The sequence below is a fragment of the Hevea brasiliensis genome, chromosome 13 (genome assembly GCF_030052815.1).
Source record: "Hevea brasiliensis isolate MT/VB/25A 57/8 chromosome 13, ASM3005281v1, whole genome shotgun sequence".
Taxonomy (NCBI): domain Eukaryota; kingdom Viridiplantae; phylum Streptophyta; class Magnoliopsida; order Malpighiales; family Euphorbiaceae; genus Hevea; species Hevea brasiliensis.
This window is the reverse complement of record NC_079505.1, coordinates 90,637,103-90,649,843: the sequence shown is the minus strand read 5'-3', so window position 1 is coordinate 90,649,843 and position 12,741 is coordinate 90,637,103.

Sequence of the window (12,741 nt, the reverse complement as noted above, 5' to 3'; positions counted from 1 at the left end):
GATCGCATTCCATCCACGCATGCATGGCCACCCGAGAGGGTAATTCAGATCTTGGAGGATATGCTACGGGCTTGTGTGATTGAGTTTGAGGGCAGTTGGGATACACACTTGCCTTTGATTGAGTTTGCTTACAACAACAGCTACCAATCAAGCATTGGGATGCCTCCATATGAAGCTTTGTATGGCAGAAAATGTAGAACCCCGTTGTGTTGGGATGATGTGGGTGAAAGAAAGATGATTGGACCCAAAATTATTCAGCAAACTGAGGAGAAGATCAGGGTGATCCGAGATCGACTTAAGACTACATCGGACTGTCATAAGTCCTACATTGATTTGAAAAGAAGGGATATTGAGTATGCAGTGGGTAAGAAAGTATTCCTCAAGGTTTCTCCTTGGAAGAGAATTATGAGATTCGGCAGAAAGGGGAAACTGAGTCCTCGTTTCATTGGGCCATATGAGGTTCTGGAAAGAGTGCTTCCTTTGGCATATCGGTTGGCACTACCTCCAGAGTTGGAGAAGATACATAATGTTTTCCATGTGTCTATGTTGAGGAGGTATCGATCAGACCCATCTCATGTACTACCAGTAGAAGAAATTGAAGTAAATCCAGACCTCACATATGAAGAAGAACCCATAGAGATTCTAGCTTATGAGGTGAAGCAGCTACGAAACAAGCAGATACCGTTGGTAAAAGTGCTGTGAAACCATCATTCGAGCCAGGAGGCTACTTGGGAACGAGAAGAGGACATGAGGAGACAGCACCCACAGCTGTTTAGAGATTGATACCAGGTAAAATTTCGAGATGAAATTTAATTAAGGGGGGGAGAATTGTAACACCCCTATTGGTATAGCCTGATATATTTCACTGTTCCGGTGACAGTGTCGGTCCGGACAATTATTGGGATTAGGGCCACACTTAAGACAATTAGAAAAGCCATAAACACAAATAATTAATAATGTTCAATTAGTTAAGTATAAACAAGAAAAACAGAACATAAGAAGTTAAACGAGCCGAGAGTCACAGCGATGGGTGACCTTCTTGGGAATGACTGCGAAGTCATTTTAAACTCAAATTTCGAACCGTAAAAAGTGACGCTGCGGTCCTTAGGACCCTTATGAACACAGTGGAAAAGAGAAAATCACGAAAAAGAACTGTTAAGCCAGTCAAATAATTAAGTCAGGGAGCCGGAAGAAATATGGAATTATTTACAAATCGGGATGAACCGGCGAGGGGCAATTTGGTCAATTGACCCCGAGAGCTGACTCCTGACCTAATTGTCAAATAAAATCGAAGAAAAGAAAATTTCGGAATCGAGAATTAAATTAAAGAACTAATAGAAAAATAGAAAAAAAAAGAGGAAAAATCAAAAAGTAAAAAGGTGATGACATCATGCATGACCTCATGCATGATGCCATAACTAAATTAATTAAATATTTATTAAATTAGATTTTGTGGTCTTCCATAAGCAAAATAGATAAAAAGAAAGAAAAGAAAAAAAAAAACCCTTCTTCTCCCTTTGTTACCGCCCCATTTTCTCCCAAAACCCTCCATGAGAATTCCTCCATTTAAACTTACACTTAAGCTTTAATTTCTCCACTCAACCTTAACAACTCCCCTAAAAAAACCTTACTAGAGCTTACTATTGCAACTTAAGAAGAAGATTGAAAGAAGAAAGGAGCACAAAAGATTGAGATTTGAGGATCTAAGCAAAGGTTAGTCTCTTAACTACCAATTAGTTGATTAAGTGCATAATTAGTTGTTGAAATGAGCTTATAAACTAATAAAATGAAATGAAAATATGTGGATAGACCAAACTGAAATTTTTGCCTGTTGAAGGGGAGTATGATTTTGTATGGTTTGATGGATTTAAATGTGTTAGTAAACTTGCATGAGAATGGTAGTAAGTTGGAAATGCATAAATGTGAATAAATGCAACATTTTAGTGTGATTAGGGTTTGGAGGCCTAGGGTTTTGAGACAAAATTTGGAAAAATGAGTAAATGGCATGTTTGACCTATTGTGAAGAGAAAAATGGTCAATAATGACCAAAGGAGATGTGTGGGAATTGTTAGAATGGAAGTCAATTTCGTAGGGTAAATGGTCATGCTGCTGGCAGCATGACCAAGCCAACTTTGAAGGACCAAAACGGAAATTTTACAAGTCCAATTGATATGCCACCAATTGAGGATGAAAATAGACATAAAATGACACAATTTTCATGAAGGAACCATGCCCAAAAACTGACCAAAACCTAGTGAACCAATTGACCAAAGTTGGTTAAGAGCAGTCTGCCACTGCATAAACTGACCAAATAAACAGTAATTGCTCATTTGGTCATAACTCGAGCTAGGAAGGTCAAAATGACCTGAAATTTTACCAGTAATTAGATAAGATATAGATCTAAAACTTTCATGAAGAACACCAACCCAAATTATGCCATTAACCTAATCAAATTATTGAGCAAAGTTGAGTTACTGAACTTGCAAAACTGCAGGATTGCCATTTGAACAGTAAGGTTTCAATGGCTATAACTCTCTCTAAAAAACTCTGATTTAGGTGAATCTTGAACCGATGGAAACCTAAGACATAGTAGAACATTTCGTATGAAGGAAATTAGACCAAATTATGGACTTAACTTGATCAAATTATTGAACGAAGTTGGATAAAAAATCTGCTAGAACCAAAATTGTAGCATGAACAGTGCACGTGAACAGTAACTGTATTTTGGCTATAACTTGAGCTACAAAACTCCAATTGAGGTGATTCAAAAAGAAGAATAAACTTAAGACAATGGAGAACATTTTCTATGAAGAAAGTTTTTCCAAATTCCAACAATAAAGTAACCAATGGAACAGTATAACTTAGGACTCCAAAACTGAAATTTACCAAATTTGCCTAAAAGACTTAGGATTTGAGTAAACAACCAAAACCAACAAGTTTAGTGACCAAAATGTGGTATGTGGGTGAAGTTGGAGTTCCCATACCTATTAAGCCTTAGAAAGTCAATTATTTGACTTGAATAGTGTAGTGAATAGTAACCCAAAACACAAAAATTTTGAAAACGTCGAATTTAACACGTTAGAACTAGGTAAATGTGAAGCTAAATTTATCTTGGATTTATGTTAAGCTCTAGTACTGAAACATTATAAAATTGTGTGTTTCAGTTGAAAAGAATACCGGGAAAAACCCGAGGAACCATGTCAAGGCCAAGAAGCGACTCGCTTGAGGTTTATGCACAACGTATACTTTTTATAATCATCTTTTGCATACTGTTTTGAATAATGTGAAATATTGAATTATGACATTCTTATAATGTTTTGATTTAAATTGTTGAAAGTTATTATGTATATTGAAATGACAATATTTAGCAAATTGTTAAGATAAGTTTTGAAACCATAGTGTCATGACCATATATTTGTACACCTCACTAGCACGACTAGTGAAGGTAATTAGTTTTGAATTTTGATTCATTCTCTGGAGAAGTGTTGAGGTGTGCCAGTAGAAGAGGATGTGAATGGATATCCATATATTTGAGCTAGCTAGCCTTGTGATATGATTTCTCTTAGCCTCTGGCTATTGAGATTCTATTTGTTTCGAATGGCATGATCTAACTGTGGGTTTTATGAAATGTGTTTTGATATTTGGAAATGAACTTGGTTTGCATTTAAAATCTCACAATGCGTGATTTGTACTTAATTCTCATGTTCAGCCAAATTTTTGAATAAATGTGATTTAAGTTTTGCATAAAGATTATTTTAGTATGTTGTGCACCACTGAGTCCTAGTACTCAGCAATGGCTTCTATTGCTGTCGCAGATACAGAGACTAGAGGAGCAGCAGACTGAACTGCTAAAGATTGAGGATCATTCAGCTTGAAGTCTTCGGGTATAATTTATACCCCAATTATAAATATTTCTTTTGATGTATGTATTGCATATAAATGTATGGACATGTAAATGGGTCTTGAGCAGCTTATATAAAAATTTGTATGAAGTTTGTAATAAAGTTTAGTTTATGTTTCTTTTGATATAAATTTGTAAGGATGTGTATAAATTGTTTTGTCTTTAATGAAAAATGAGTGGAACTATTTTATTTAATTTGAATGAAATGATTGTGGAGTTGCTGAAATGGATTGAGTTTGATTGTGAAATTGAAGTAGTTATTGAGAAAAATTTTTAGAAGTGCTTTTTACAGGTATTTGAAGAACTGGTTTCTCAAAATACAGAGGGAACTCTGTCAAAATTTTTATAAAATTTGCGTAAAAATAAAATGGGCCAAAAATATTAACTAGTTTTAATTTTAACTAAATGTTTTAAGTACTTATCAGAAAATCCTCACCACTTATCAAAAGTAAGAAAATTGTTTTAAAATCTCTTGTAGGGTGCTTAATGAGTTATCGGTAGGTGAAGTTCGGTAGTTCATTAGGTATTCTACGGGATCATGTTATGCCTTACAGAGGGGTAAGGTGTGACATGTTTTAGGTTATGCCTTACAGAGAGGTAAGGTGTGACAAAGAGAAATAAAGCAAAGTATTTAATTCTATGTGACTACTTTCATACGATAATTTTAAATTATTTTATTAATTTTAAGATATATATAATTCTTAAATTTTTTATAATTAAATGAAAAAATTTAAAAATTTAAAAATCATTAAATGAAAATTTTATAAAATTATTAAAATAAGTCTAATATTTTTAATTAGTTAATTATAAAAATTGTGATAATAATAGTAATAGTAGAAATAATTAATGGTAACAGTAATGATAATAATTAATTATATTAATTAATATAATTATTAAATATAACATCTATATATATATATAATAAATAGTTTTTTCTATAATAATAATAATAATAATAATAATAATAATAATAATAGCTACTTATTACAATATTAATGTAATAACTGAGTAAATAGTTTGTAACTTATATACCCGTAATTGAGGAATTAATAACCTAATCATAATTTTTAAAAAAATTATATCATTAATTAACTTTTCTAAGTGATAATAAAACAATATAACATAACTAATATTAACCAAAGTAATAATATTAATTATTTATAATAATATTAATTATTTATTAATATACTAAAAAATATATATATAAAAAAAAATAAAAATTGAATATTGATATAAATTTCTTATTTGCCATAACAATGAAAATAAATTTTTATTTCATTTCATTTTTCCATAATTCATTTTATATATATATATATATAAATTTTTATTTCATTTCATTTTTCCATAATTCATTATATATATATATATCTCTTAATCATTAAAAATCTTAGTCCTAATTTAGAGTAGATATTTTAAATAAATTAAATTTAATTAAAATTATTTATAAAATATAAATAAAATTTAATGTTGAGCTTTTATTTTTTTAAAGTAAAGATTAATTATCTTTAAAATTTCAATCATTAATTTTTCACAAGAATTCAAATATCCTGTCACGACCCAACCTATGGGCCGGACCGGCACTAGGATCTGGGCCAGCCTAAAGCCCCCGAGGCCCGTAGTAAGCCTAACTATTCCTCAATCCATGACTAGACCCACAATTTAAGCCCAATATGCATATAAAATAATTTAAATTAAACCGTTGTAATTTTATTTCAGGCCAACTTAGCCTAGTAATTATCAGAAACTAAATTAGGGGAGCCCAGCTCAACCCTGTTATACCATTTACAAACTATTTAAAACTCATAAAAAATTTTCATTTGTTAATACAAAAACTTAAATTCATGCAATCCCTAATAGGATTAATGCTACTACTAGTACATGCGGAGTCCTAAATTACAAATTTTGAGAATAATAATATAATTAAGTAATATTTTCATAACCTGAGAGGAAAGGGACAGGTTATTCTGAAAAATGTCTCCTCCCGTAGCCTGGAAAAATATGGTTAACAGGAGTGAGCGTTCGACTCAGAGAGTAAAATATCAATTTTAACCATAATCTCTATAACTATCTAAAGCTAATGCACCCTGTAGAGTGAAATGCAATATCATCAATAATTTCCACATCATAACAACAAAAAGGTAATTTGGAGCACTCACATACTCAGTAATATCAATCATAATATATGGAAGCTAATCCTCTATACAGCTCTCTTAAATCCAACCTGTGCCAGCGAAGAACTCAAATCGGACTTTCACTTAATAAACCAAATCGGGGTCCCAGCGAAGAACTCAAGCCGTGTCTACCCCGAAGGACCGGGTCCCAGCGAAGATCTAAAGCCGTGTCTACCCGTCCTGTCCATAGCCAACACCACACCACATGCACGCCAACTCACGCGCACTGCTCCAAATTACCACAACAACATCCATGGCACTTAACAGTTATGAATGCAACATAAAGGTGCCTAGAGCTTAACTACATAGATATTTACATATAAGTGATGCATGGGCATGCTTGAACATATAATAATATCGAAATTATAATTAAAATTAATATTTTACTCACAGTATACCGATGACTATTGTGGCTGCTGGATGCAGAAAAATAACTGACCTCAATCACCTAATAATTAAATTATAAATTTATTAGTACTAAGTTAAGATAAAACTCTAAAGAGGCAATAGACAGCCTAATTCATGCTGAAAATTCGGCAGAGTTTCCCCTATACTTGGGACCTACCCAACCTGCACAAAGGCTCAAATAACACTTCTAAATTCAACTCATATCTCATTACCATTATATGGCCCCTCATTGGCCCTCCAAACAAAGCAATACTCAACACCTTAAAAATTACATTTTAGTCCATATAATTGACATTTTGTAAAAATTTATTCAAACAAGCTCTAAAAATTTCAAAATTTTGCCCTGCGGTCCTTAATAATATTGTAAGGCTATTGCAAAAGGAATTGAAATTTTCTAATTACCCATGAATATTTTACTCAAAAATATTATTTAATTTCATAAGTTTCCAACAGCTAACATATTCTTAATTCAACACAATTTAATACTCACATATTTAAACCTCCATCCTCAAGCTTCAACCAATCGTATAAAATTTAAATATCTTAATTTCAAATAATCTTATATGCACATATGCTAAAAATCTAACTAAAATCCATCTATATTTCTCAAAAATATTCTATAATCACTCAAAAATTCAACTAACACCATATAATATCTCCAAATAATTTTACTTTCATCATATATTTTTCTTAGAATTTTTCTCCAATTTTTTCTGTTTAAGAAACACTGTATTTATGCTCTACAGACAGAGAAATAATGAAAATAGTCTTACCCGAAGTTTATCTGTGTCTCAAAAATTCTAAAAATTTATGAGAAAGCCTCTGGAAGTTGAATCATCTCCAAAGCCCACCGAAGCCACCGCCGGAACCACCGCGCACGGTGGCCGGCTGCCGGTCGCCTACGAATTTGCCGAGTCTGATCATATCATCATGTTCCTCTCATCTTCCGCAGTTCATATGTGTCTCGGATCGTCGATCCAACGGTCGGATCATCCTAGATCTGACGAAAAAGCTTAAAAAATCCGAAACTTCTCTCCTTCATATCTCACTCATCCGACCTTCATTTGCTGCAAAATGGGTATCAAAAGAAAGCTCTTGGAACAAGCTTTCCAACGCCACCTAAATCGCCTCGATCGGACGTCGGATGAAGCCGGAATTGCGCCGGAAAGCCGCTGCCCACTGTACGCATGTTTTCTCTCTCTTCTCCCTTTCTTGTCGTCGTTTCTGGTGGTCTGGCCGTCGCCGGAGAGTCGCCGGCCGGGTGGGGAGCCGCTTGTGAGGTCGTCGGCCGGTCACCGGAGAAGGAAAGAAGAAGAAGAGAGGGAAGGAGAGGAGAGAAGAGAAATTTGGGGGGGGGTCCTCTTCTCGATTTTTGAAACTTTTTTTTTTTTATAAAAAGCTGGCAGTGACAGTGGAAACCCACTGTCACACGCCAAACTCCCATCTCTCCCTTTTTTTTTTCTAGTTGTTACATATCCTATAATTCCTAATTTCAATTTAAAGCATATATTTAAAAGGAAATTAAATTTAATGAAATTTTTTATCATTAATTTGGAAAAAAAATTAAATATCTTCTGATTTTTAATTCTAATTTTAAACATATATTTTAAAGGAAATTAAATTTAATTATAGTAATTAATAATTTTTTATTATTTAAATTTGTAATATCATATTAATTAAGAATTATATTTATAAAATTAGATTATATAATAATTATATATTACAACTATTTAAGAAATATAGATAAAATTTAATTTTAATTTTTTTAAATAACATTTAATAATTAGACATCTTTTAAAAAAAATTAATTATTAATTTATCACAAATATTAAAATATCATTTCAAATATTCAAATATCATAATACAAGTGAATGCCTTTGCTGGCTGCCAAATAGCCCCTGCTCTAACAAGTTTACCTTAGATAAGTGGAGAATATTATTTCTTTCTACTATTATGTGGTTAAATATCCTTTCCCTTTTAAATTTCCCATGGTTTTCATGCAAAAAAAAGAAAAATTATGTAAGCTCATATGCTCTTGAATTATTTTTTTTACTGTATTAACCATTAAGTGCATTCAATCAATTTGGTTTTGAATTTTGTTTGCTTGTTGTTTGCAAATTATATATATATATATATATATATATATATATATATATATATATAAAGCTTGCATTGCCACATGTTCGCCTTATTTATCCAATCCAGCGAACTCAGTGACAGTTTTTTGTCGTTTTCATTCGAATTCAGAAAAAAAAAAAAAATGCATTTCACTTATTTTTAGAACGCTATGAATGTTAATATTAAATATTATCATTGAATGAATGTTAACAACGCAGAAAATACAAAGACTGTCAATCAATGTTAATAACTTACTTTGTTCTATGACAATTATTTTTACAAAGCTTCTTATATACCTTTTTATGACACATAATAACTTAAATTAAACGCAACCACACGTGTAAAAATAAGCTAGATCCGTGCTTAAGCTCGTCCTCAATCAACATTTGGCCCGTTCTATTGACTTTTATTCGTTAGCTTTTAATCTGTTGAAAATTTTCAATTTGAAGATGTCAGATATATTAATTTAATTTTGCCATAATTTTATAAAATATAGTTTAATATACAGTTTTGATTGTGACATTAAGTATAGTAAGGATATCTAATTCTCTACTACAAAAGATAGTCGCATGTAAATTTAAATTTATATTTAATAGGTTGAGCGTACAGTGTTAACTAATTTAACTAAAACATGATGAATTCCCCATTGGAATTGTCAAAATGCAAGCACCGTGTGAAAAAATAAAATAAAATTCCAGTGTACGTCTGCAATAAAATAAAAATTTAATCTATTTATTGTTATGAAAAAAGAAAAAATGTATTTATCACAAATATATTATTTTTAACTTCGCCTAAGTAATTTGCGCTTAGCCGGTTTTAAGCCTGGATAAAAGAGGAGGGTTGCAGTAGGTGATAATCAGCGTAAAAATATCGTCACACCTTATGATATTGATTCAAATGATATAATCGTTGGGGCGTCCTCTATTTACAACGCACTACATTGGAGCTCGAGTATAATGAGAAATATGCAATGGTGTAAAGCGTTCACCGAAAGCAATGCGCCATGCCGACGCCCGGGTGTGGTGTTAAGTGAGCAAGGGTTACTACATCATGGACAGGTGTGGGAAAAGAAGTTAGTCCATATGACAGATAGTATAATAGATAGTGGAACAGAATACAAGATAGACATAGAAAACAATAGAAGATATCATAAAATTAGACTAATTAGGAAGGAACAGGATAGGAGGAGGATCATGGTTGGTATTTGAAATGTTGGATCACTTACAGGAAAATTAATGGAGCTTGTGGATATCTTAAAAAAGAAAAGGGTGAATATTGCTTGCATTCAGGAGACTAAATGGGTAAGAGAAAAAAGCAAGGAAGTGGGTAATTAATGGTACAAACTGTGATTTACCGAAAATGAGAGAAATAAGAACGGAGTGGGCATAATTATAGACAGTACATTAAAATACGCTGTAATAGCTGTGAAAAGAGTAAGAGATAGAATTATATTAGTAAAACCAGTACTAGAATGAGAAACAATAAATGTAGTTAGTGCTTATACCCCACAAATAGGACTAGATAGTGAGAGTAAACAAAGGTTTTGAGAATATATAGATGATTTAATGCAAAGCATACCGAATGAAGAGAATGTTTTCATTGGTGGAGATTTGAATGGACATGTAGAAAGTGATAAGCAAGGTTATGAGAATGTTCATGGAGGTTTTGGTTTTGGCAGTCGAAATGAGGAGGGAAAAAAACATCCTAGATTTTGCTACGGTATACGACCTAATACTAGCAAATACTGACTTTATAAAAAGAGAGTCACATTTAGTGACTTTTAAAAGTGGGTAACATAGAAGCCAAATCGACTTCCTCTTAACCAGGAAGATAAATAGAGCTCTATGCAATGATTGCAAGGTCATTCCAGGAGAAGGTTTAACAAGTCAACATCGGTTAGTGGTATTGGATGTCAAGTTTATGAACAATTCAAGTAAGGTTAGAAGAAATAGTATAGCTCGAACAAAGTGATGGGAGTTCAAAAGAGTAAAACAAGAGAAGTTCAAAAATGAGCTTCTCGAGTCCGAAGCATGGAAGCTGGATATGGAGGCCAATGATACGTGGTTACAGATGGCATCAAAGATTAGAGAAGTAGCTAGAAAAGTACTTGGAGAGTCTAAAGGACATGGACCACTCTCAAAAGAGAGATGGTGATGGAATGAGGAAGTACAAAAGGCAATGAAGAGAAAAAGAGAATGGTATAAGAAATTACCTAAATGTGATAATAATGAGGCATATGAACAGTACAATATAGTAAAGAAATAGACAAAAAAGGCAATTAGTCAAGTAAGAGCACAGGCCTTTGAAAAATTATATGAGAAAAATATTTATAGATTAGCAAGGAGGAGAGAAATGAAATGTCAATATCTCAATCAAGTTATGTGCATTAAAAATAAAGAAGGAAAAATGTTGGTGAAATATGAGGACATTAAAGAAAAATGAAGAAATTATTTTAGTGATCTCTTTAATAATAATCAAAATGGTAATAACGTGAATATATACTATTGAACAATAGAAAAGAATGTGAATTATATTAGAAGAATTAGATATTTATAAGTAAATGAAGCACTTAAGAAAATGAAAGTGGGTAAAGCCTGTGGACCCGATGGAATACTAATTGAAGTGTGGAAGTGTTTTGGAGATATGGGAGTGGCATAGTTAACTAAATTATTTAATAAGATTCTAAACTAAAAAAAAATGCATGATGAATGGAGGAGTATTTTAATACATATTTTTAAAAATAAGGGAGACATACAGAGTTGCTCAAACTATAGGGGAATTAAACTCATGAGCCATACTATGAAGTTGTGGGAGAGAGTTGTGGAACATCGACTACGTCATGATACTTCTATATCTCTCAATCAATTTGGTTTCATGCCCGATCGTTCAACTATGGAAGTGATATTTCTCATTAGAAGCTTGATGGAGAAATATAGAGATGTGAAGAAAGATCTACACATAGTTTTTATTCATTTGGAGAAGGCTTATGATAGTGTTCTAAGAGATGTCTTATGGAGTGTGTTAGAACAAAATAGAGTATCTATTAGGTACATACAAGTGTTGAAAGATATGTATGAAGGAGCAAGTACTATTGTGCATACAGTGGGAGGGGATACAAGAAATTTTTCGATCTCAGTTGGATTACACCAAGGATCAGCTACAAGCTCTTACCTTTTTACATTAGTTTTAGATGAATTGACGAAACATATACAAGAGAGTATTACTTGGTGCATGATGTTTGCGGATGATATTGTTCTGATAGATGAGACACGAGAATGAGTCAATAGAAAACTAGAGCTTTGGAGAAGTACTCTAAAGTCAAAGGGCTTTAAGTTAAGTAGAACGAAGACAGAATACATGCATTGTAAGTTCAGTGAAGGCCAAACTGGTGATAGAGAATGAGTTAGTTTGGATGGAGTGGTACTGTCCCAAAGTAATCACTTTAAATATTTCGGCTCAGTCCTTAAAGTAGACAGGGGATGTGAGGAGGATGTTAGTCACAGGATTAAAGCCAGATGGTTGAAGTGGAGACGTGCTACAGGAGTTTTATGTGATCGCAAGATTCCCAATAAGTTGAAAGGAAAATTTTACCATACAGCCATACGACCGGCTATGTTATATGGTAGTGAGTGTTGGGCACTGAATGAGTCATATGCGTCTAAGATAAGAGTTGCAGAGATGAGAATGTTAAGGTGGATGAGTGGTCATATTAGACTAGATAAAGTCCGTAACGAGAGTATTAGAGAAAAGGTAGGAGTGGTACCAATTGAGGATAAGTTGAGAGAAGGGAGATTGAGATGGTTTGGTCACGTGAAACGTAGACATATGAAGGCTCCAGTTAGACAAGTAGAGCACATAGAGAATAGAAAGAAAGTAGTACAACATGACCTAGAAGCATTATACATTTTTTAGGATTTAAACTAAAATCGTTTAGAATAGAGAAAGTGAATCTATATAATTGACTCTAAATTATTGAGATAAATGTTTAGTTGAGTGGAGTTGAGTATATTATTTTCAACCAAACGCATGAAAGCCTATAAACCAAAATGAGCCATGTTGCAAATTGTCATTGGTCCATCAGATCACACAGTAAATTTGAACGGGTAGTGCATAGATTACAGTTTAACAGCATGCAGGGGATCA